At 37.9% G+C, this 27,648-nt stretch overlaps 1 protein-coding gene across 1 annotated transcript in view; it reads left to right on the top strand.

Annotated features, from left to right (window-relative positions):
* Positions 1-27,648, top strand: part of BMPER (BMP binding endothelial regulator) — a 375,585-nt gene that overhangs the window by 175,439 nt on the left and 172,498 nt on the right. The gene's annotated exons all lie outside the window — the stretch shown is intronic.

Here is a 27,648-nt window from a genome sequence, read left to right as displayed (position 1 = left end):
CCCAGTGTTGGTCCCAGATACAGTAGTTGTCTTCTGCTCTTCTGGTGATAATGTGACTGATTGCTCTTCTCCGCTTCTTGGAAGTCAAAAGTGAAAGGTAATACATCTCTTGTTATAAAGGTTGATGATACACAGAGTTTGGAACCAACTTGGAACACTCTATAAAGCTAGCAGTAAAATGACAACACTGCTGTCAATAGATGCCACGAAGGAAAGGTATAATCCCTGAAAACTGGGATTCACTTTACACGAGGAAGGAATCCGGAAAGTACTTTTGCTTTGTAATTACCCAATTGATGCCCTTTACATGCTAGGTAAGTGTTTCTCATAGTGATCAATACTGTCCCATCCCACTGATGCTAGTTCTGGAGGACAGGATGCAAGTAGCCTCATCTACAACAGACCGACACTTTATTGTCTGTCCAAAGAAGGTAAATGTTGGTGGGTGATTTGGTGCACAGTAACCTTTATTCCTGAAAAGTGGTTGGTAAATCAAGTGAATTTGGGAACCTCTGCTACAAGTCAAGTAACCAAAAGTAATGCTGTTAGTAACAGATATATCTTTTTGTCTCAATACCCACAGCTGTCACAATTTGTCTCCTCTGGATAGTATCTTTGGAAACACAGACTTCTCAGTTAAACTCATTTCTGATAATCCTTGATTGTGTTCTAGTGAAGAATGGTGGTCCAGAAAGGAATAAACACAAGTCTACTCAATGTAAGAGAAAGATTTTAGTATGTTCTTATTGGAGTCAGCGTATTACTACCAAAGTGGTTGGAAGGCATATGGCTCAGAAAGCCAGCTTTCTTCTTAGTTGGTTCTCCATTCTGCCGCTGTTCTCAAACTCTATATATTTCTGTCTTTGCTATCCTAAGCACATCTCTCCCAACTTCCAATCCCCTTGCCAAACTTCCAAATAATGCCAGGTCTCTGGAGGCCCTAAATATATGAATTGAAACCCCTTATTCAAGTTTGACATAAATATTGGGTAAAGAAAAATTACAGGACTTTCTAGAGAATATTGAATTACTCCATATGCTATGACATTTTAATAGGAATTATGTGGTTGTCACACAGAAAGTTTGAAGTGGTCCAAGTTATTATGTTTAGTTTCCTTTTTTTGATCACATGTAAGAATTTAGTGGTGTTTTTGCACATTTTATTGGGGGAAGTTTCTGTGAAATTTTCTTATTCCTTTCATAAAATCAAGATCTAACAATTTAAGGGTAAAAATAATACATTGGTATATTTTGTCCTGTGTCAGAATAAATGAGAATTGAAGAAACAATTATCCAGGATTCCTGTTTTCTCCAAGAAGTGCCATCTTACTACCATAGTTATACAAATAGAAGGGAAATATTAACTTGAAAAATAAAGAATAATTGTTTTGAACTTTAATTGTTTGAATTTTTTTAAATTTTAAATTAAAGTAACATGCACTATTAGAAAAAAATCATATAAAACTAAAATGTTAATAAAAAGGAATAGTATTTCTCCTCCATATTCCCACTTTCATTCTTTTTCTTCCATGGGTGACTGTTCTAGTGTTGTTATTTTATTTTTACTTTTTGTTTTAGGCCACACCTGATGGCACTCAGGGCTTACTCCTGGCTCTGTGCTCAGAAACCACACCTGGTGGGTTAGGGGAACCACATAGAATGCTGGGAATCAAACCCGGGTCCATCCTGGGTCAGCTGTGTACAAGGAAATGCCTTACCACTATGCTATTGCTCCAGCCCCTATTTTATTTATCTTAAAGTAAAACAAAATTAAGCACCGTAACTTACAGTACTCTTCATGAGAGGGTTTCATACAACACTGTTCATAATAGGAGTTTCAAGAATAAGTGTCAGTATTTTGAGTATTATCTCTTGTTTTTAGTCTATAAAAGATATCCGGGCCCGGAGAGATAGCACAGCGGCGTTTGCCTTGCAAGCAGCCAATCCAGGACCGAAGGTGGTTGGTTCGAATCCCGGTGTCCCATATGGTCCCCTGTGCCTGCCAGGAGCTATTTCTGAGCAGATAGCCAGGAGTAACCTCTGAGCACTGCCGGGTGTGGCCCAAAAAAAACAAACAAACAAAAAAAGATATCCAGGATTAGACACCCTGGTGAGTTGGGAGGTCTTGATACTGTATGATCCTATTTTTTCTATTATTTGAACTTTTTTAGATTTAGTAAATAGGATGAACAATGATTTGGACCAGAGTAAATCAATAGGAACAGGCCTAGCCAAATATTGACTTCATTAAATAGTAAAAAATTCTGCTTGTAATTGTTATAAGCCAAAGAGGGTCTCTAATTAGTTTCTTTTACTTATAGGTTAGCTTAAAAAAGTCGTAAAGATTTCTTTGATTTTGATTTCTTTTTATTTGCTTTTATGCCACATCAGGCAGTGCTAGGATTTGGCTTTTTTGACTTTGTTCTCAGTGATCCTTCCTGGGGAAGATTCAGGGACCCACATGTGGTACCAGGGATTGAACCTAGGTAAGTTACATGCAATGCAAATTCCCTACATGCTGAACTATTGCTGCAGCCCAATTTCTTGGATTTGAAATGACGGCAATATAAAAACATCTCATTCAACTTTATTAAGATAAAAAAATTGCGTGCAGACTTAGATTTTGCAGTGCTGAGAGATCACACCTTGTGTGGTCAGGGAACTATATGTGGTGTGTTGGATTGGATAGAAATTGACTGAGTACTAGGTAAGCACATTTATCTGTATACTACCTCTTCACAACCTTAAATGAAAATTTAAGTCATTACAAGAGCATGCTGTTAACCTAGCACACCAGATCTAACTCTAACCCTAGTTTTTTCCACATAATGGCCATTTTATGAGGACATCATGCTTAAAGCCTGTTGGAAAGGGTTAGCTATCCTTTCATGACCATTAGATTGATGCCTAAAAATTCAGTCATAAAAATGAAAATGGCCCATGTATTTATTTATAAAAGTTCTTTGTTGATCTTCTAAGTTGAAGTTGATGACAGAAATGTTTTTATAAGAAAATGTACAAACTCTAGCACCATATGCATGTGCTCCTTACAGTCTTACCTCTTTTAAAAATGAAGGTTTAGCCATCATTTTTTCACCCACACAAAGACTTTTTTGCCTACTGAATACCTGAAAATCTTAGTATAAATGACTAACATGGATTCTGAATTGTTTTATTTCAACAAAACTGGTGTTTTCAGATTTTGTGTCTATCTCACCAGGTTTGTGGGTGTTATTGATTATCCTTTTTGCCCCATATTCTGTACAGCATTATAGTTCACTAAGAGAGCTTGATGATTTAAGTGATGACATACAGTGTTGCCTTGGGATTGTGGCGTTTCATTTGTACATTCCAATGTGTTACTATATTTTGGTTTGTTTGTTCTGGTTTTAAGAATTATTTCATGGAGGTAGACCTCAAGGATGTAAAAGTTAAATCATCTTAATCAGCACTTCCTAAGACTGTTTCAGGGGTCATGAGTTAAAAGTCATATTTATTATCATAAGGCATTACTTTCCTTTATTGCTTGTTTCACATTTTTTTTTTTTTTTTTTTTTGGTTTTTGGGCCACACCCGGCGGTGCTCAGGGGTTAGTTACTCCTGGCTGTCTGCTCAGAAATAGCTCCTGGCAGGCACGGGGGACCATATGGGACACCGGGATTCGAACCAACCAGGTCCTGGATCTGCTGCTTGCAAGGCAAACACCACTGTGCTATCTCTCCGGGCCCTTGTTTCACATTTTCACTGAGAATGAAAACAATCAAGGATCAAGGCAATGGCATCAAAACAATGTATTGTTCTACACTATGTCCCTTTAGGATATGAAAAGAGCCATTTTTACCTAAATACATTTCCTTTAAAATTTTTTAAATGTATTTAAAGAAAATACATCACATAGTTGCATTAGTTTCCAGATAACACATCAGTTTCCAGATAAGTGAAAGCAAAGTTATTGAAAAAATAGAAATAAAAGAAAAAATAAAGATAAGGTACAAATAACAAGCACATTTGTGAAAATTATTATATCTCCAATGAAATCATTAATACAGTGGTAGAAGGTTTAGTAAGCTCTTATTGTTAGCTGCCCATTCTGCTAAACTGGAGTATATCTATAGGACTGAGAATCAAACAAATGAAAATTTCCAGAAATTCAAAGCACTATTACTGATGCTACAACTTTTAAGGTCATGTACTCAGCTGCCAGGCCTCCTTAAAGAAAAAAAATATAAGGAGAGGGTACCTGTACTTACTCAAAAAAGCACTGGTGATATCAGCCCAGAAACTGATGCACCTGGTGTTCCTGAAGGGAATCATAAAGGATCAGTGGTGAGGCAGGGTCATCTTGGAAATGATGGTTGTGGGTGTGGATGAAGCCACATCACATCAGGTGTGGCTTTGGCAGGGCAGGAGGCTTGACCCACCCTCTTCTACCAAGGCCAGTTTTCTTCTGTGTGGCCTGGTATAGCCATTATCTTTCACACCTTGGTGCATATCTTGTTTAAAAGATATAAAGTGAGTCTATAAAAGACCTTTAAAAGTCTTTTTTAAAAAAAGAGAAAGAAAGAAAAGAGTGAGTCTATGGAGCTGGCCTGGTTCAAACATGGTAAATGTTCAAAATAAATATCCTTGACAAGGGTTGGGAAAGTGTTTCAAAAGGCCTAGTGCACACTTTACATATGGGAGCCCCAGTTAGATCCCTAGTGCCACTTGATTCTCTGAGTCCTTGAGTGCTTCCTGTTATGACCCCCAAACTAAAAAAAAATATGTCCAGAATAAAAATAAAAAATAATTCATTTTTATTGAAAATACTCTTGAATGCACATTAATTTAACATAGGAAGTTTGTTTAAAAGTTGTTGAATACTGAAATATGATGATGGCCAAAGAAAAAACACTATGTGTTTACTTGAAATGCAAGCTGAACCAATTGCGTTTTTCACAGAATTCTACTTTTACTTGAGAGAATGACTAATAGACAAATTATTCAGGTTTGTGTATTTAGCAAATATTTTCTCAAAAAAATCTGAGTATGCCACTTTAAGAAAAAGTAAATAGTATTCTATTCTGTCAGATAAAATTTGAGATTTTATGTGAAAATTGGATTTTTGGAAACTCTGCCATTCTGTTAGATAGCTTTCCAATATGCAACATGTAAAGACTTTTCTGAAAGGTTTAAAGATCATTTTCTTTATTGTGATTTATTTTTGGCATTTAAAAGGTCTTCCTAAATCAATATTTCCAAATTGAATAATGAGGTGTTAATAAAGAAACACATGCAGTCTTAACTGAAAGAGAAAAATGTAGTTTAATAAATACAGAATTAAAATGGTTTTAAATTCTACAGTAGAGCTAATCTATTGGATTGTTTAATTTTGAGATGGTATCACAGAAAATTATATACAATTATGGTAAATTGTCATTAAAATCCTTTTATACTGTTCAACTGCATATCTGTGTATGGCTGATTTCCTTTATGCATTACATTCCACACAATCTATCTTAACAAATGGAAGGAAGAAAATAAGGACATTCAGTGTTGGATTAAGTCATGTATTAAACTGTAAAACTGTGCTGTTCTCTTTTAAGTTCTTCAGTGTTTGAAAACCATTAGTATTTTAAATAAAATTGTAATTTTTACATGTAAGAAGTCCTTATTATTTAAAAATGAACCAATGTATAAATATTTGAAAATTCTTTTTCTTTATTTTGGTTTTTGAGTCACACCCAGCAACGCTCAGGGATTATACCTGGCTTCATGCTCAAAATTACTCTTGGCATGCTCTGGGGATCATATGAAATTCCAGGGATTGAATCTGGGTTGGTCACATGTAAAATAATGCCCTGTCTGCTGTGTATCACTCTAGTCCTGTAGACTCAAAAAAAAAATTTTGTTTTGGTTTTTGGGTCACACCCTGCAGTGCTCAGGGGTTACTCCTTGCTCTACGCTCAGAAATCGCTCCTTGTAGGCTCAGGAGACCATACAGGATGCCGGGATTTGAATCACCATCCTTCTGCAATCAAGGCAAATGCCTTACCTCCATGCTATCTCTCGGGCCCCGAGACTCAATTTTTAATACAGCAGATATTGATACATTCGAAGTTAATTAAAACTCATTGGTAGGGTCATTGGTTTTTAAGAGAATAAAGGTATCTGAGATCAAAAAGCTTAAAAATTACTAGTTCAACTGTTTTGTTGCACATATGGCACAATTAGGAATCCAAATGTATTTTAAATGGAAAATTTAAATTTATTAGTACAACCATCCCCCCATTTTCTTAGCATTGCCATTGTTCTTAGGTCCCTGAATGTCTTTCCAAAATTATTTATACAAGATGTCTTTGCTACTCTCCAAGATGAAGACTCCCAGATGACTTACTGTGTCCACCTGGGAAAGGGCTCTGCTACCTGAATGTGAAGAGAGAAACCCAGCAAAGCATTTCCATAAATGATTTCATAAATCATTTCTACTTTTCACATCTTAGCAACTCCTTATGAAACAATGCTCAGTCATCTGGGACCATGGCAGTGGGCTTGAATGCTTCTGTGGACAGTTTGCTTATCTAAAAAGAAAACTACATTCAGAGAAGTATATGAGTTTTTTCCTTAAGACTATCATCATCAGGGGCCAGAGAGATAGCATAGTGGTAGGACATTTGCCTTGCAAGCATCTGAACGAGGACCAACAGTGGTTCGAATCCCGGCATCCCATGTGGTCCCCGTGCCTGCCAGGAGCGATTTCTGAGCAGAAAGCCAGGAGTAACCCCTGAGCGTGGAGGTTTGCCCCCCTAAAAGGCTATTATTATCATATGGTCCCCTAAGCCAGGGTGATTTCTGAGCCAGGAGTAACCCCTAAGCATCACCTGGTGTGGTTCAATATAAACCAAAAAAAAAAAAAAGACAAGAAAAAGACGTGGCTGAAATATGCCTCAACATATCCTACAAATATCCTTTTTGAAAGCCATAAAAGCCACATATCCCTTATTGTCACTTGGTGAATTTCTAGCCAGCTGTTTTCAGAATAAGTGGGAGGAAGATTTTTCATTCTATGGCATGTATAAGTAGTCCTCGAATGTCATATTGGTAGAGTTTTTCAAGGTTTATAGAATTGGGAAAGGGTCATTTTGAAGCCTAGAATACTTTGCTACAGTGAAACATTTAAAAGGTCTGAAAACAAGCCCCCCCAAACAAAAAACAATTCTAAACAAACAAACTAAAAGGTGTCCTTAGATAGCTTGTTTTGACTGTATCATTCCTCAGACTTTCCAAGAAACTGCTGTTAGAATGCCTTGGAAAATCTACAAAAATAGGGAAATCTACAAAAATAGAATCTAAAATGGGATTTGAAGAGTTCATTATTTAATGTAGTATTCGTGGGGAATGGCTTTAGGGAGTTGAGTTGATTATTCAATGAAGAAATATTGATTGTTTGATTTAAGAATTAGTTTAGCTGAAAATTATCTCCCAGAAATTTGTGCCATTGAAGAACCCTCGAACTGTCTTTGGATATTTAGGCCAGACCAATTCATAAATGAAGTTGACTGGCAAGTTCCTCATTGTATTGCCCTAGAATACATTTGTGTGTCACAACAGAAAGACTGTTTTTAAATAAGTTTGAGAAGTAGCATTTTCCATACTCACCCCCATTGGATATCAATATGTGATCAAATATAAGCAAGTTTCACAGTTAAAACACTCATATAACTTTATTTCAAACGAACGGTAGAAGTCATGGGTTAGGGAACTCCTTGTTATATCGGACTAGTACTGACTAAATACTAGTTTAGGCTAAGCCACAGAAGATTGTTTTAGCATAAGTTACTTTGACATTTTTGGTGAAGAGATTTAACCAAATTGTTTTCTGTAAGGATTTTTGAAAGAAGACTGATGGCATAGGTCAACAAGGAATTATGATTGAGCCAGAAAGAAGGCTCAAGGGGCTGGAGCACGTATTTTTCTTGCAAGAGCCCTGAATTTGATCATAGACCTGGCATGGTCTCTCACATACTTTGGAAGTAACTCCTGATTATTGAGTGAGAGGGAGATCCTGCGTATTCTGGGTATGGCTCATCAAAGAGCAACATCTTTTAGGTAGTACAAACTTCATAGGATAAAAAGATAGTCAACAGTAATTGGATCATTTCACAGAGAGAGTTTGTGAAAGACAGGTCAGGGTCCTTAAGAAACCTCAGTCAGACTGTGGTCCTGGTGCCACCAATGTGATTTTTCCCCTCACAAAAATCACCTTATAATAATAATTACCACTTACCTACCCAGTTTGTGGACTTGCTCCCAAGGAACACCAGCCCATTTGTGGCAACAGTAAAAGGAATTTGTCAGCTGTGCTGCTTTCTAGAGTGAGATGGAATAATTATCTCCACTACCCAAACATACCCTCCTTAGGAAAACAAACATTTGTGAGTTTATTTTATAAAATTTGTGTGGAACTTACATAAATATATGTGACAGCGGCCGTCATACTGCATATGTCAAAGAAAGTGCTTTGGAAGTTTATGCAAATAGGTGGGCAATGTATACACTACTGTATGCACCAAAGACTACTCCATGTGTTCTGGATGCCAAGGAAAACACAAATGTTCTCCAGCTAATTCAGAGGAAAAGTCGCCACAACCCTGTACATTTCATTGTGCTTTGCTTTTGGCCTGTGAACACTATACTGATGGACTAATTCTAGAGAGAGGTGGTGGTGAGGGCGAGACTGCAGAAGGTAATTTTTTATCTGCATCTTTTACAGACCAAGAATGGCATTGGGCACTTGAATCACATTTGTTCATATAATATTAATGACAGCTTTCTGAGGAAGATGACATTGTTTAATAGCAAAAATAATCAAGACTTGTATGTAATACATTGCTGAAGGTCAGGCACTTATTAGTTGATGGATCTGGTTAATGTTCTAAATTAAATTAACACTAAATATTTGTCAGAGCTAACATCCAAGGCCCACTAACTACATTACAGATGCTAAACTGAAAGTATCTTTCTCTGGAATCTTAGTATTTCCATAACTCAGAGACGTGTACAATTGTTTTTCTGATTCTAGAAAAACAGGAACTGGAAGGAACTGGAATTTAAAAAAACTAAGGAATTTTGGTGCAAATTAGCTGGATAGAACTGGGATTCTGAAAGAGTGCTTGACTTTTTTTCTCTTTGAGGCTACTATACCTGGTAATAGTCACAGGCTACCCTTCACAGATTACTTGGGGATTACTCCTCGTGGTGCTCCAGGGATCATGTGGTATTGAGGACTGAATCTGAGGACTCCTCTATGCAAACATTTTGAGATATCTCTCTCACCCCTTAATGAATTATTTATCCCAGGGCTGTTATGAACTTTCCATTTTTTTCAATTTAAAATTCTTCCCTGGTTTACATTATTATTATTATTATTATTATTATTATTATTATTATTATTTTGCTTTTTTGGGGGGGCCACACCTCGTGATGCTCAGGGGTTACTCCTGGCTCTGCTCTCAGAAATTGTTCTTGGCTTGGGGGGACCATATGGGACGCCGGGGAATTGAACCATGGTCCGTTCTAGGTCAGCCGTGTGCAAGGCAAACTCCCTACCACTGCATCACCACTCCAGCCCCCCTGGTTTATATTATTAATCTTTAGGTGTATATATATACGTATATATATATGCATATATATGTATATATATATATGTTCCTGCCAAAAAGCAAGGATATAAATATATATATAAAGGTTTGGGACTGAAGATATAGTGCATGCAGACAACCTAGGTTTGATCCCTGATATCCCATATGGCCCTCTGAGCAATATCATAAGTAAAAAAAACAACTGAGTGCAGAACCAGAAGTGAGTCCTGAGCATCTATGAACATGCCACTCCCAAAATAAAGACAAACAAACTCCATATATACAGGTCTTTATTTTCCTTTAAATATCTAATTTATTGCACACTTTCTGGGATATAATATAATTTCCACATTATGGATCTAGTAATTTCTATAAATAATAATAGAACTTGAGGTTTTCATAATGTCACATTACAAAAACATAACCTATGTCTGAGTTAAGGAAATGACCTCTTTACAGTAGTTTTAAAAAGTTTTAAGTTTTTTGTTCCTAATAGTGGATTCTTGTATAGTGAAATTATTTATTCCTGCTCCTTCGGAGTTGGGAATGTCCAAGTATATATATTGATTAAAATTATTTGCTATTAGTAATTTTGATTCTAACATTGCTCCTCTGAATTCCAAGTTTTAAGAACCATTGTGCGTTTCTAAAGCAAAACCCACCAGGCCCCGGGAAAACAAAGGATTTTGCATTCTGATACTCTCATAGTTGCTTATGTTTTCTCCACATAACATGTATTGTTGGTAGTAATGAGAACAATGATTTTTCCAGGCATAATTGATCTGAGCAAATTGTTCACTTATATTTCAAGTCAGAGTAGCCCTGTGAGGGGTTAGAATGGGGTCTTAAGATTTGAGAGCCAAAGCTGCCTGAAATCGGATCAGAGACAATTTCAGTTGCTCATACCCTGGGTCATAAAAGGCTGTAAAAATGCTCTCAGAACAGAGTCACAAGTCAGGCTTTGCGCAAGCATGCCCATATGCTGTATTATAAGAAAATCAGGACTATAAAAATTAATGTATTTGTACATTGTCACATAAGCATGTGTCACGTAACTTGTCACCATAACCAGGTTTTTTAGGGTAAATAGTGTTTACTTTGGAATCTCATTTACAGAATTCATAAATAGACCTATAACATGGAAACAACTTTATGTTTTATTTAAAGTAAGAGAATAATTACACTCTGTGAATATTAAATCTTAGATATCACATGTCTTCAGTCCATCAGAATTAACAATGATCTCATGATGAGTTGGTTATATATTTTCAGTTACTCATTTTATCTGTTCTGAGCTTTGCAACCAAAGTTGATGCATTTTTCTCTCTCTGCCCCCTCTCTTGTTTTGGGCAAGTATCAAAGCCAAGGCTTCACACATGAAAGCATACATGGTTTTTATCCCTCTATGATAAATAATATAAGTAATTAAACAACAAAGTTTGGGAGATGAGGGATGGTGAGGTAGGCCACACCTTTTGGTTCTCAGCAGCTATTTCTGGCTCTGTGTTCGGGGTTACTCCTGGAAGTGCTTGTGGTTCCATAGTACATACAAGTATTGGGGATTGAAACAGGGTCTGCCACTGTGAGATTAATCAGATCATCAAGAATGAGCTGCCTTGTCACATAATGGTGAGAAGAAACCAGGAAGCGTCCCTGGACTTCCTGACTTCTACATAGGATAAGTGCTAACTCCAATATCTTTATTTCCCTTTTTTATATCTTTATTTATTTAAACACCTTGATTACAAATATGATTGTAGTTGGGTTTCATTCATGTAAAGAACACCCTCCTTCACCAGTGCAACTTTCCCATCACCAATGTCCCGAGTCTCTCTCCTCCCCACCCCACTTCCACCTGTACTCTAGACAGACTTTCTACTTCTCTCATTCATTCACTTTGTTATGATAGCTCCCTTTATTTATTTTTTTTAAAGATGTCCAACATTCCCTTACTTTCTCTTGGGGTGTGTATTACCTTATTTTACCTCTTATTTCTGGATCTTTTTCTATTAAGTCAATTAGGGGGAGATGTGGGATTAATCAGATTCCATCCCACTCAGCATACATTTTGTTACTCATTAGTTGGAAACATCTTTGAATGTAGCACCTTGGATTGGTGTTTAAACCTCCTACTTCTACCTCCAGATGTGGCCTGTTTCTTCCTAATAAATACCTGGATTTTCAGGAAAATGCTCTCTTGCATTTCCGGACTTGCCACAGAGCTTGCTGATTCTTAGGGCCTGAAGGCTTAAGTGTTGAAATTCATGAATCCATTTCTTCCTTGTGTGTGTGTGTGCGCGCATGCGCGTCTGTGTATGTGCGTGCGTGTGTATTTTTCCTAGATCGACATTTGCTTCCAGAGTTGTGTTTCACCAGTGTCCTGGTTTTAGAACCCGAGGATTAATTCTATAGACCACAACCAAGATAAACAGCTGATATCTCCATAATGTCTCTGGCCCATAACATAGATCAATTAAAATGAAGATTTTTGGACTTAATAGTTAAAACCATGATTCATAATTCTGCCTTCAATATATAAACTTTTACATGATTTGCCTCTTTCCAGCATACTCAAGTTTCTCTAATAAAACAATGGATGTTTCTGAAACCTCTGCCTCTCCAAATCCTATAAATATGACTCCAGAATACTCTAATTCAATGCTGGATATGTTCTTTCAGTGGCTTATCTCTGGTTATATGATTACTACAAGTCCTGACAGTGATTTTACGTGAAGTTTATTGGTCTTATCCTGATTTCTAATCAAACTGGCCTCCTATTCTTCTTCCGTTTGCTTCATTAGTTCCATGGACACTTGTTTTGGTTGTCATTAAAGAATTTTGAATGATTCTAAAAAAAATTTTACCTGCATATGGCCTTTACCTTTATATGTGTTTATATATATATATATATTCATATATATCCTGGTTTGCTATATATTCTTAAATAAGACATTGTGTTTCACAGAGTGCAATATTTCTCTTTACTAAGATTGAGAATTTCATCTATCTAATCTTATCATTCTCCATCCTTTTATAATAAAATATAACAGATTACTAAGCCTGGAATTATGGTTATGGAGCGCATCTATTTAGATCTCATATAAGTTGATCTCTCTACTCAGCTATTGCCCCACTGACATGTTAGCTGCTTCTAGACTCTCCCTGGCATGATTACAATCTTGCCTGATAGAATTCTAGAAAGGCACTTTAGTATGATTATTGTTTCTACAAGTCATTGAACTCTTACTTTTAGTTTGGCAAATGTATAAATTCTTTTGTCAGCAATTCTGACTATGCCTTGTTTATAGGTATAATCTATGCTGCTCAGTGCTGGGCACTGCTGATCCTTATCAGTTTTCTCTTGCAAGATGCCAAAGCAAAGATGGTTCCCCAACTTCCTCTTTCTTTTCACTAAGCTCTTTGACTTGTAAAAGTTCACCTGGATTTCACTCCACCCTCCCCTTCCTATTTGAATTTGTACTGGTAGAATAAAAAAAAGATTTTGATTTCGCTTCGTACATGGAGTGGAACCACGAGATGAGAAGCAAACTGATTTCATGATTCTCTCCTGACTGGTTGGTTTATTAATTCTTCATGGATCCCCTGCTTCAGATCCACTCACCCAGGCTTGGAAATATGGTGTGTGGTGGTGATTTTATTAATGACTAGTTCATGGTAGATGAAATGGTCTTTCCTGGGCAGCATTTCACCTACTGTCATGTTCATCTGATCTTGTTCACTGTCCTTACCACTTTCCCAGGCATTTTGAATCTCAGTTCTATTTTTTCCCCTTGGACCACACCCAGTGACGCTTAGGGGTTACTCCTGGCTATGCACTTAGAAATGACTCCTGGCTTGGGGGACCATATGGGACTCCAGGGTGTTGAAGCACAGTCCATCCTACGTTAGCACATGCAAGGCAAAAGCCCTATCACTTGCGTCACCACTGCAGCCCACTCTTCTTCTTCTTCTTCTTCTTCTTCTTCTTCTTCTTCTTCTTCTTCTTCTTCTTCTTCTTCTTCTTCTTCTTCTTCTTCTTCTTCTTCTTCTTCTTCTTCTCCTTCTCCTCCTTCTCCTCCTCCTCCTCCTCCTCCTCCTCCTCCTCCTCCTCCTTCTTCTTCTTCTTCTTCTTCTTCTTCTTCTCCTTCTCCTTCTTCTCCTCCTTCTTCTGTCTTGTTTTGGGCCACACTTGGCAGTATTCAGGGGTTACTTCTGGTTCTGCACTCAGAAATTTCTCCTGGCCCAGGGGACCATATGTGATGCTGGGAATCGAATCCAGGTCCATCCTGGGTCGGCTGCGTGCAAGACAAACATCCTACTGGTGGGCTATCTCTCCAGCCCCAACTTCTCTCTTCTTAAGTTGTGCCATGCAACAGTAGCCTGGAGACTTCCAAGGATAAAGCAGCATGAGGAAGGAACAATATATCATATGTGTGTGTGTTTTATCCTACTTTAAGGAGTAAAATAGTGCCACCAGTCTGTGATGGCATACTGAATATTCCGCAGAGATATCTCTTAGATTAGGCTTTCAGCATCCTTCCCCATTAGTACCATCATCAGCATCCATGGCATCAGACATGGGATAAGCTTAGTGACAGTTGCTAAGTTTTATACACAACATTATCTCTATAACTAACTAATGTAGATAATTGGAGATAAAATTATGCATCTCGGGGTCTGGTGGAAAAAAGTAAAAAATTATGCATCTCACTTCCTCCCTGGACAGATAATTATTTGTTTGGGCTCCACACTGTTATCCTTAGAGCTTACTCCTGATTCTGTATACAATGTTATTTTTGGTAAAGCTCAGTGGGCCAGATGGGGTTCCAAGGATAAAAGCAGATTGATTTTTTTTCTCCTCTTAGATACCAAAATTGTTAATCTCTTCCTTTTACTGGACAAGCATGGAGATGTTAACACCATTTGGATTAAAGTTGGGGTCCCTGTCTCTACCCCCATATTGACAAGTCTTTCTCACAGCTTGTATGCTTCTTTAACTTAAATAATATTTGACCTGAATTATAATCACCCCAAGAGTTTTTCAAGATTGTATTGTGATTTAATTTTCTTAAAACACTAATTTAGAACTGAATGCTAAGAACTAATGCCAAGATATCCCCAATTTGAGTGAATAATACCCCAAACATCTATTCTCTCTGTACTGTGCTCCTTGATGGATACCAGCGTATTAATAGGACTTCTTGATACTGAAATAAAATAATAGATTTTTTTATATTTAATTTAAACACCTTGATTACATACATGATTGTGTTTGGGTTTCAGTCATGTAAAGAACAACACCCATAACCAGTGCAACATTCCCATCACCAATGTCCCAAATCTCCCTCCTTCCCACCCACCCCCGCCTGTACTCTAGACAGGCTTTCCATTTCTCTCATACATTCTCATTATTAGGACAGTTCGAAATGCAGTTATTTCTCTAATTAAACTCATCACTCTTTGTGGTGAGCTTCCTGAGGTGAGCTTTAACTTCCAGCTCTTGTCTCTTTTGTGTCTGAAAATTATTATTGCAAGAATGTCTTTCATTTTTCTTAAAACCCATAGATGAGTGAGACCATTCTGCATCTTTCTCTCTCTCTCTCTCTGACTTATTTCACTCAGCATAATAGATTCCATGTACATCCATGGATAGGAAAACTTCATGACTTCATATCTCCTGACAGCTGCATAATATTCCATTGTGTATATGTACCACAGTTTCTTTAGCCATTCATCTGTTGAAGGGCATCTTGGTTGTTTCCAGAGTCTTGCTATGGTAAATAGTGCTGCAATGAATATAGGTGTAAGGAAGGGATTTTTGTATTGTATTTTTGTGTTCCTAGGGTATATTCCTAGGAGTGGTATAGCTGGATCGTATGGGAGCTCGATTTCCAGTTTTTGGAGGAATCTCCATATCGCTTTCCATAAAGTATGAACTAGACGGCATTCCCACCAGCAGTGGATAAGAGTTCCTTTCTCTCCACATCCTCGCCAACACTGTTTATTCTCATTCTTTGTGATGTGTGCCAGTGTCTGTGGTGTGAGGTGGTATCTCATCGTTGTTTTGATTTGCATCTCCCTGATGATTAGTGATGTGGAGCATTTTTTCATGTGTATTTTGGCTATTTGTATTTCATCTTTGTCAAAGTGTCTGTCCATTTCTTCTCCCCATAATTTGATGGGATTAGATGTTTTTTCCTTGTAAATTTCTGTCAGTGCCTTGTATATTTTGGAGATTAGCCCATTATCTGATGGGTATTCGGTGAATAGTTTCTCCCATTCAGTGGGTGGCTCTTGTATCCTGGGCACTATTTTCTTTGAGGTGCAGAAGCTTCTCAGTTTAATATATTCCCATCTGTTAATCTCTGCTTTCATTTGCTTGGAGAGTACACTTTCCTCCTTGAAGATGCCTGTAGTCTCAATGTCCTGGAGTGTTTTGCCTATGTGTTGTTCAATATATCTTATAGTTTTGGGTCTGATATCGAGGTCTTTAATCCATTTGGATTTTACCTTCGTACATGATGTTAGCTGGGGGTCTAAGTTCAATTTTTTGTAGGTGGCTAGCCAGTTGTGCCAAGACCACTTGTTGAAGAGGCTTACTTTGCTCCATTTAGGATTTCTTGCTCCTTTATCCAACATTAGGTGATTGTGTGTCTAGGGAACATTGTCTGAGTATTCAAGCCTATTCCACTGATCTGAGGGCCTGTCCTTATTCCAATACAATGCTGTTTTGATAACTATTGCTTTGTAGTAAAGTTTAAAGTTGGGGAAAGTATTTCCTTCCATATTCTTTTTCCCAATGATTACTTTAGCTATTTGAGGGTGTTTATTGTTCCAAACGAATATCAAAAGTGCTTGATCCACTTCTTTGAAGAATGTCATGGGTATCTTTAGAGGGATCACATTAAATCTGTACAATGCTTTGGGGAGTATTGCGATTTTGATGATGTTAATCCTGCCAATCCATGAGCAGGGAATGTGTTTCCATTTCCGCGTGTCCTCTCTTATTTCTTGGAGCAGAGTTTTATAGTTTTCTTTGTATAGCTCTTTCACATTTTTACTCAATTTGATTCCAAGATATTTGAGTTTGTGTGGCACTATTGTGAATAGGGTTGTTTTCTTAATGTCCATTTCTTCCTTATTACTATTGGTGTATAGAAAGGCCATTGATTTTTGTGTGTTAATTTTGTAGCCTGCCACCTTGCTATATGAGTCTATTGTTTCTAGAAGCTTTTTGGTAGAGTCTTTAGTGTTTTCTAGGTAGAGTATCATGTCATCTGCAAACAGTGACTTCTTCCTTTCCTATCTGGATTCCCTTGATATATTTTTCTTGCCTAATCGCTATAGCGAGTACTTCCAGTGCTATGTTGAATAGGAGTGGTAAGAGAAGACAGCTTTGTCTTGTGCCAGAATTTAGAGGGAAGGCTTTTATTTTTTTCTCCATTGAGGATAATATTTGCCACTGGCTTGTGGTAGATGGCCTTAAGTATATTGAGAAAGGTTCCTTCCATTCCCATCTTGCTGAGAGTTTTGATCAAGAATGGGTGTTGGACCTTATCAAATGCTTTCTCTGCATCTATTGATATGATCATGTGGTTTTTATTTTTCTTGTTGTTGATGTTGTGTATTATGTTGATAGAATTACGGATGTTAAACCAGCCTTGCATTCCTGGGATGAACCCTACTTGATCGTAGTGGATGATCTTCTTAATGAGGCATTGAATCCTATTTGCCAAGATTTTGTTGAGGATCTTTGCATTTGTATTCATCAGCGATTTTGGTCTGTAATTTTCTTTTTTCGTACCATCTCAGTCTGGTTTAGGTATCATGGTGATGTTGGCTTCATAAAAGCTATTTGGAAGTGTTTCCATTTTCATGAAAGAGTCTTGCCAGGATTGGTAGTAGTTCCTCTTGGAAAGTTTGAAAGAATTCATTAGTGAATCTATCTGGGCCTGGGCTTTTGTTTTTGGACAGACATTTGATTACCATCTTAATTTCATCAATAGTGATGGGGGTGTTTAAATATGCTACATCCTCTTCCTTCAACCGTGGAAGATTATAAGAGTCCAAGAATTTATCCATTTCTTCCAGGTTCTCATTTTTAGTGACTTAGAGTTTCTCAAAGTAGTTTCTGATTACACTTTGAATCTCTGTCATATCAGTAGTGATCTCTCCTTTTTCATTCCTAATACGAGTTATCAAGTTTCTCTCTTTCTTTGTTAGTTTTGCCAGTGGTCTATCAATCTTGTTTATTTTTTTCAAGGAACCAACTTCTGCTTTCGTTGATTTTTTGGATTGTTTTTTGGGTTTCCACTTCATTGATTTCTGCTCTCAGCTTTGTTATTTCCTTCTGTCTCCCTATTTTTCGGTGTTTTTGTTGAGCACTTTCTAGTTCTATTAGCTGTGTCATTAAGCTACTCAGGTAAGCTCCTACTTCCTTCCTGATGTGTGCTTGCAAAGCTATAAATTTTCCTCTCAGTACTGTTTTTGCTGTGTCCCATAAGTTCTGATAGTTTGTGTCTTTATTGTCATTTGCTTCCAGGAACCTTTTGATTTCCTCCTTGATTTCATCTCGGACCCACTGGTTATTCAGTATGAGGCTGTTTAACTTCCAGGTGTTAAAGATTTTCTTCTGTGTCCCTTTGGAATTCACAAATAATTTTAGAGCCTTGTGGTCAGCGAAGGTAGCCTGCAAAATTTCTATCCTCTTGATATTATGGAGGTATGTTTTATGTGCCAGTATGTAGTCTATCCTGGAGAATGTCCCATGTACATTGGAGAAGAATGTGTATCCAGGTTTCTGGGGATGGAATGTCCTATATGTATCTTCTAGGCCTCTTTCTTTCATTTCTCTTTTCAGGTCTAGTATATTCTTGTTGGGTTTCAGTCTGGTTGAACTATCCAGTGTTGACAAAGCCGTGTTGAAGTCCCCCCAATTATTGTGTTGTTATTGATATTATTTTTAAGATTTGTCAGCAATTTTATTAAATATTTTGCTGGCCCTTCATTCGGTGCATATATGTTTAGGAGAGTGATTTTTTCCTGCTCTACATACCCTTTGATTAATATAAAATGTCCATCTTTGTCCCTTACAACCTTCCTGAGTATTAAGTTTGCATTATCTGATATTAGTATGGCCACTCCAGCTTTTTTATGGGTGTTGTTTGCTTGGATAATTTTCCTCCAGCCTCTTATTTTGAGTCTATGTTTGTTCTGACTATTCAGGTGCGTTTTTTGTAGGCAGCAAAAGGTTGGATTGAGTTTTTTGATCCATTTAGCCACTCTGTGTCTCTTAACTGGTGTATTTAGTCCATTGACATTGAGAGAAAGAATTGTCCTGGGATTCAATGCCATCTTTATATCGAAATTTGGTGTGTCTTTTGGTTAGTCTTGTCTTAAATTAGGTTAAGACTGGTTTTGAGTCTGTAAAGTTTCTGAGCTGTTTTTTTATCTGTTAAACCATGTATTCTTTCATCAAACCGGAAAGTGTGTTTTGCTGGATACAGTATTCTAGGTGAAGCATTCATTTCATTCAGTCTAGTCACAATATCCCACCACTGCTTTCTGGCCTTGAGTGTTTCTGGTGACAGGTCTGCTGTGTATCTCAAGGATGCTCCCTTGAATGTAATTTCCCTTTTTGATCTTGCTCTTTTCAGAATTCTGTCTCTATCTGTGGGATTCGTCATTGTGACTAGGATGTGTCGGGGTATTTTTTCTGGGGTTTCTTTTGGTTGGTACTCTTCGAGCATGCAGGATTTGATCATATATATTCTGTAGCTCTGGAAATTTCTCTTTAATGATGTTCTTGACCATTGATTCTTCCTGGAAATTTTTTTCCTGGTTCTGTGGGTCTCCAATGATTCTTAAGTTGTTTTTGTTGAGCTTATCATAGACTTCTATTTTCATTTGTTCCCATTATTTGACTAATTTTTCCACTGTCTGTTCATTTGCTTTAAGTTTTTTTTCCAATCTCTCCCACTGTATGGAATTTTTATTTACCTTATCTTCTATAGCACCAAGTCTATTCTCAGGTTCTGATACCCTGTCACAGAACTTATCCATTTTGTCATTCACTTTGTTTACTGAGTTTTTTAGGCCTCTTAGTTGACATTTTATTTCAATTTGGAGTTTTGTGATTTCTGCCTTCATATTTTCTTTGTTCTTATTAGTTTCTGTTCAACTCGATCCATGGTTTCTTTGAGTTCTTTGAGCATCTTCCATATTGCCAGTCTAAAGTCCTTATCTGAGAGGTTGATTAGTTGGTTGGTCATTATCTGGTCATCCGAATTGTCATCTTCATTCTCTATGTCTGATGGTGGCCTGCGTTGTTTCCCCATTGTCACACTTGTATTGTGGGTTTTTCTACGTGTTGTGGTGGTATTCATTGGCTAAATGATGCAGGCAGACACACTCCTCTGGCTCCGACCTTTCTGAATGGGTCGACTTGTCTCCAAGGGAGGGGTGTCCTCCGTGGATGAAGCCTCACACAGGATCAAATCTTAGGCCCAAGCACGCAGCAGAGAAGACAGTCTGGAGAGAAATGTTGGGCTTCAGTGGTCCAGCACAGTTCTTAGTGTGATTTTTTTTCTTCTTGTTGCGATGTTGTTCTTTTCTTAGAAAGAGTGCAAGGCCGCATAGTGAAGCAGAGCTAAGTGCTCTTCTGGAGCCTCTTTTCGGCCCACTCCCAAGAGGTTCACGCAACAGGACAGTAGACATACACACACAGGCAGCACTCACAATTTTTCACAGTCGGGCCTCACTGGGCAGGCATAGTTTCATGGATTTTCCCAGCCTGACTTCTCAAACAGGGGACCTGGCTTCTGCAAAGTACTGCTTATAGCCGGTTTTCAAGTTATGGAGCAGTTCCTTGGTGTTCCTGCCCTAGAATTAGCCTCTGGGAGAGCGAGTTTTCTGGAGCCTCTTTTCAGCCCACTCCCAAGAGGTTCACGCAACAGGACAGTAGACAGACACACACAGGCAGCACTCACAATTTTTCACAGTCGGGCCCCACTGGGCAGGCATAGTTTTGTAAAATAATAAATTTTTATAGAATTTTTGAATCTACTCCCTATGTAGAAAATTGATGTGTGGAGCAATGGATATGGAATAGAAGTATATGTAACAATGCATATGAATAAAATTTTTAATTACTTTAAGTAAAATTTTAACTTATATCACCATGAGATACAGTTACAAATATTTTCATGATTGATTTTCAATCATCTAGTGTTTCAACATCCTTTACCAGTGCAATTTCTCAAAACCAATACCCCAGTTTCCCACTCCTATTCCTCCAAGCCTATGGTAGAATGTTTTCTAATTTTCCTAATTTTCTAATTTTCTCTCTTCCTTTTTATTTTAAACACTGCAGTTTTTAATATTGTTAATGAAGGAGTACTATCCATGGATACTGTGATCAGTTTATTGCTATTTAGAAATTCAAATAAATCTTAAAAGCAATATTACTTTCTTGAAGTATGTCCAAGTTTACTTTTTTTAGGAAATATCTCAAAGATCTTTCAAAATACTCTTAGAATGAAGGAATTCAGATATATCATAGTTAAGACAAATTTATTTAAAGGCACACTCTTCCATACCTCTGGAAAACTCACTAGAGCATAGGCATCTTCTGAATTCACCTAATTTTTTAACTGACAACTCAACAGATTGGTGTTTGTAAACCGAAGTGTTGGATGTTAATTCTGTCTTCTCTGCTCAGACAAATTTTGCCCTCTGCCCTTAGTAATCTGCCTAATTTTGGGCAAATGATAGATTTAGGTAAATCATTCTGCAAACAAAGTAAAACAAACTGTAAAACATGTACCAACATAAGTGAATTTTGGTTGCCTATACTTTAAGGCCAATGCGAAAGAGCAGCAGTTCATCGACACTACCTGAGATTCTGTCTCTGTGGCATCTGAGGGTTTTGGGTTCCCATCATAGCTTCCTCCTCAGACTGAAGTGTAGATAGCTTAATGCACATATAAAATGCCCTTTCTCCTTCACAATAGTGTTATTTCCTTCCTTTCAGGAATGGCTCATAACTCAGAGGAGGTGTGAGTCAGAAATGATTGTTCTTTTCATTTCCCTGGCAGCAGACCAATTTGTAGATAAAGTGTTTGATGTGTCAGCAATAGGCTTGTAGCAGCTTTGATTCCTTACATGATGATGAAAGGTTGAACTTTGATTAAAAATGGCAAGAAAGGGGAAAGGACTTATTTTCTTTCTTTGCCTCTTTTCGGGGGAGGATGGCAGTTGAGAAGCATCCAAGCAGGGTGGTCTGTGAGGTCTCTGGGAGAGTGGCTTTGTTGGTATATTTGCTAATTATGGTAGAGAGGGAACATGCAGGCTGTGCAGCTCAGGCAAACCCACCCTCTCCAACTTTTACCAATCAAGCTTCTCCTTTTCTGTTCAGTCCCTGAATGGGGTACAGAATCATGAGGAAAGTCTTCTTGACTCTCCCTGAGCATCTGTGACACAAAGCAGACCAGTCAGTGCTCAGCAGTCTATTTGGGTTCTCTGGGTTTTGGGTCACACCAGGCTTTCCCTCAGAGATCTCACCTGAGGGTGCCCAAGCCTGTGCTGATCTTCCCACCATTCATAGCAACACAAAAAGTGATAAGTGAGTGTGGAAGATCAGAGCCAGCTGGGATTTACCTCAATAGCTATCACCCTCCTCTTATCAGTGACTGCTACGGGAAATCTGGGCTTGAAGAAAATGAAAGTTTTTCAAATTTTCTGCTTTAAAGCAAGACCATTATAAGGACCGATAAACAAAATCTGCCATTTAGCTTTTGACAAGAAAGCAAGTAAAGAACTCAAAGAGGACGTTGGAAGAATTCTCCAAAGCCTCCAAGCCCCCCAGGCTCCCCACACAACTGGAAATGCTGGAGAAAGGTGGAGGGGGTTGCTCTTGGCTCTGCTAGGGCATTGCTTGAGGACCACATGGTATTGAACAGAGCCATTGAACTATCTTTAAATATGACGGAAGCATACACTAACACTCCATTTTAATATGGAATTGAACAGTGAAGACTTGTGCATCACTTATCACTTTATGTCTGATATTTAGCTCACAAAATTACCACCATCAGGGCCTTCAGGCCCTATGTGTTACTTGATTTAATTGTTGTTATTTCTACAGTCTTGCTGACCTGTTCATGCACACCAGCCAGCCAAGGCCATGCTACTGTACCCAGCAGAGCTTCATTCAACCATGGTCTTCTGCATGTACCCATGGATGTGCTGGATGCTGTGAAAATCCTGGGGAGACACCAGGATATTTCTGAGCAGGAAGAGCCAACACTGATGTAGCCACAGGATTTGCAAGCCTATTTCTACAGCTTGTAGGAAAGCTGCCGTGGGGAAACATGTTGGCAAATATGACAGTTTTCTGACTTGATTAACTCCCACAGAGGGACTTATAAAGATACTGCCTATATCAATTTGCCTATAGCAATAAGGAAGGGTGAATAGGAAGTAAAAAACAGTACGGTTTGAATATCACTTTCTGAAAGGTAGAATAAAATTCCTAGAGATGAATAGAGTCAAACCAGAATATCTTGTTCAAACAAGAAGTAGGCTTAGCTATCCTATGACCAGGATTTAAGGTAATATTCTTTATATTTTTAAAGTTTTGTTTGTTTTCGGATCACATCCCTAGTTTTGCACTCAAGAATGCTCTGGGGATCATATGGGAAGCTGGGAAAATTATTGAAAATACAGGTTCTCAGACCTGAACTTGAGAAAAATCTCAATATATGCTCAGGAAAGATTTTTGTTCCCCAGGAATATTTGGCAATGACTGGAGATATTTCTGTATATTACAGCAGTGGATGAAGGGTGATACTGGCATCTAGTGGAAAGAAGCCAGGGATGCTGTTGTAATGCACAGATAGATGGCTCTTGTAACCAAAACTAATCCCATCCAAAAGACAGTGGCACTAAGGTTGAGATATCCTGGTTTAGTCTCACTAAGGTTAAATATCTCTGTAATACATACCACAAATCAGAATACTACAGTGCATATTTACCAGTACTGTGGTGTGTGTGTGTGTGTGTGTGTGTGTGTGTGTGTGTGTGGTGTTTGTAACACTCACTATGCTTTTCACTCTATACATTGGGGTTTCCTCTTCCTCCTGTCCACTGTACTTCTGCTTCCTCAGTTTGACAGCATTCTGGCTGTTTTTTCCTTTTGTGTTTCTTCCTGTCTCACCTGGTTTAAACCTTTCCCTAGAAGTAACTGTCATGCTCTGAAACTTTGACCAAAACAAAGTTCCAGGTCAAGAACAAACATTTCCAAGAGAATAATTTTCTTTTATAAAGTTATTAAAAATCCAATAATAGTTGGGTGCCCTAAAGTGCTCTGTAATGGGTGCCCTGGCACAACTCAGTTTTTTATCTCTCACTGGTGACAATTATAAACCACACATAAATTTTTTACACTCAGAATATAGTCTCCCCTAAAATTAGCATTCTGGCTTCTTACTTTTTCTCCAACTTCTAGAATCAATGGAGATATCTGGAAGAGATATAATTTGAGGGTGAATCGTTCCCTAGAATGTGGTCCAGTATAGTTGATTGGTTCTGGTTAGGGTAATCTGCAGGTAATTTGCTTTTTTCTTCCTGCTAGAGAGCCACGGTCTGTATTCTGGTCAAGACAAGTGCATGTCACATGTTCCAGAACAGTTTCGAGAACCGAAATCCAGTGGTTTTCAGGACTGGGAGAAGCATCCTGCACACACATGTTGAGGTTTTTATCATCTTGCCTTCATCACTAAACAGGATGATCACAATTTTTATTATGCCAAAAGTGGGGTGGGGGTAATTGCTGTTCTGGGATAAACTGATAAAGATTATGAGCTTGACTGAATTAGTAAAAATGAAGAATATTGGATAGCAAATAGACATATGGCAAGTTTCATGCCTATTATTATTGTTGTTATTATTATTGATTTCATATTTCATTAAAAAGTTACTTTTGAAGAAATGCTTGACAGGAAGTTAGTGTAAATGATTATTTTTAAAATACAATCTTGAGGGGCTGGAGAGTATAGCAGAGCAGCTGGGCGTTTGCCTCGCATGTGGTAGAACTAGGACTGAGGTGGTTCGATTCCCGGTATCCCATATGGTCCCCTAAACCTGCCAGGAACAATTTCTGAGTGCGAAACTAGGGGTAACCCCTGATCGATGCTTGACCTAAAAACACAAAACAAACAAACAAACAAACAAAAAACAATCTTGGGCCACAGAGCCAGCACAGGATTTAAGGTAATTGCCTTGCATGCTCTAATTACAGTTTGATCTCCTTACCTTGATTCCCTAAGTACAGAGCTGGAAGTAGCTGTCAGATACCACCAGGTATGACCCTCAAACTCTCCCTAAATTAAAAACTGAAGTACAAATTTATAGTGGAAATTATAACACTAAAGTCCTAACACACTTTTCCTTGTTGACCAAATTAAAATATTGTCATTAATTCCTATGGTTTGTAACCATTTAAAAAATTTCAAACACTTAACCTGGGTTTCTAGGAATTAAGCTAGTATAGATGAGAAAAGATTTGTGGAAAAGATCGGAGATGATTACCTTGAAATGGAGTTTCACAGATGAGAAAATATTTGAACTAGACCTGGAATGATGCAGGATTTCCATAGGCAAAGGATAGGGGAGAAAAAAATTGTTTGTATAAAGAATATGGAAGGCTGAAAATAATGAAGGGACAAAATATGCTGTGGTCCTTTATGTTGGAGTTAGGATGTGAGGAGGGAGATTGGGGTATTTGGACAAAGCAGTTTAATTCTGATAATGAAGATAATGAAGATGAGCTTCTTATTTATTTAACAGTTGATTTTAAGTGGTGATGAGTAAACCTCCATGTGGTGATTCAATTAACTAGATGCTTTATACTTTTTCAAACTTTGTGAAGTGCCTTCCATTCAGCTATCTATGTAGTTGAATGAGAAAGGGAAAGAATGGAGCAGTTGTAAAAGAGACATTTTTGTTATGCTTTGAAATGTGATATATTTTTATCAGCGAACAGTCACATGGCCACCTTTGACTTTAAGTTGTTTGAAAAATGTGATTCCCTATGCAGCGAGAGAGCGGGGGGTGGGGGGTGGGGGGGGTGGGGGGGTGGGAGAGGGTTAACAAGGCACAAACAAATGAGGGTAAAGGAGAAACAGAGAGAGAAAAATTGAGAGAGATTGTTCAGTTAATACATAGCTGTATCTGCATAGACTTTAGCCTAAGGGGGCTGAACTTTGTTCTGAATCATCTTAGCAGGATGGGCCAAGAACATGGTAATGTTAGCTTCTTAAAGGGAGTGATGTTTATGTTAGATGTACTGCTATATGGTTCAGTAAGCCCATGGTTGGCGTTAAACCAATGCTTGATCCAATAATGAAATAATTGATGGATGTTGGATTGGTATCTTGGGCACAGTGAGCCTTCCAAGATCTACTGGTTAAAAGAGAGTTGAGGCTGGGAAGCTCATTAGCAATTTTAATAATCTGTGGAGTCTGAGTTAGGTTTGTTACCATAGGAACAGATGCATTGTTAGAGATAAAAATGTTGACTTCTGCTATTTGAACTTCATTCCTTTACAACACTGCTCCAGCTTAAAGTTTAAGGAGAATTCCTGCTGAGTTGAAATCATAGAAGCAGGTTGCAAGCTGAAAAGGCCTGGGACTTTCTTTGGAGGCATTAATTGGAACGCAGCCTCTGGACTTGGGCTATGCCACTATAGTGCAGCCCAAACAAAACAGAACTTGACCAAACCAGCAAACCCAAATTAGAGTTCAAGTTACATTAACAGACTCTTGGGAAACACATACTGCAGTTGTCTTATGTATGTGAAAGTTGCTCTTTGACCTTATTGTAAGGAAAATTACTGGAGTACACATAGTCTTTTGCCAGCTTTTTAATGTGTTGGAAAAGTTCACTTCTATGCAATTATGCAATATATGAAAAATGTTAATTTAAAAATATCCTTGTAAAATAGATGGTGATCCAAAAAGAACAGAGAGCATGGATGGAAATAGTATGTTCTCTGTACACCCAGAGAAGTCAACACACGGGCAGTTTTCTGAAGTATCTAGATTCTAGGAAGCTGCTCACAGATATATTTCTTTTGAAAGAATAGCTAAGGGCCATAATCTGTCACCCCTCACTCCCTGCTCTAGATTTAGCTCTGTGGTTCTAAGTCATGGCTGATCTGAGTCTCACTGTGCATCTAGTTGTATATCCCTAGAGTGCTGAAAAGCCAGCCCTAACTAAATATTAGGATTATGTAGTGTTGAGTGAGAAACCTCCCAGAGTTCAGCCCGAGATTTCTGAGACCTTTTTTTAGTGATTCTTGTTGACCTGGGAATTGCATAAAGGCAATAGAAAAGCTATGAGGTAGGATATGAGGAGAAAATACAACTTTACAGAGGCTTAAAATATTTAAAGCCATTATATGCTCTACTTTATTCATTGAACCCTACCTAATAAAAAGGCTATGATAATACTGGTGCCAAGAGCAAGAAGGGAGAGTAGAAACAAGAAGCTTGGACAGTTTGTGGGAGATGTAGTGGAGGGGGTCCCATAGCTGTGTTCTGCTATGAGGGAGACTTTGCTAGAAGATGTGTTAGTAAATGTCCAGATGGAATCATTACCAGGAGAGGCCAAGAGTACTTTGAGGGCATGAATTCCTCATTTTCTGTGACCTTTTGAGATAAAAATGACTGACTTATGTCCATGTCTACCCCCTTTGATATTTAGTTTAAATCCCAGAGAATTCAATCCATTGAAAAAATTTGCTGAATGACCTATTTAACCAAAATTACTAAACTTTTATTCTTAAGGAAAAAAAAGAATCATTTCTAGATCTGACAGTAATTTATAGTTTACAGAGTAATTTTTACATTAGCCTTGCAAAGTTGGTAAATGGATGGCGAAACACTTCTTTTCTGTCCACCTTTCTGAAGACTCAGTTACAACTTGTCAGTGATGGAAAATATAGGAGTTTTGTTGAGGGGTGAAGGGA

The sequence above is a fragment of the Suncus etruscus genome, chromosome 12 (genome assembly GCF_024139225.1).
Source record: "Suncus etruscus isolate mSunEtr1 chromosome 12, mSunEtr1.pri.cur, whole genome shotgun sequence".
NCBI lineage: Eukaryota > Metazoa > Chordata > Mammalia > Eulipotyphla > Soricidae > Suncus > Suncus etruscus.
The sequence above is the reverse complement of the archived record's forward strand: the minus strand, read 5'-3'. Positions and strand labels throughout refer to the sequence as shown.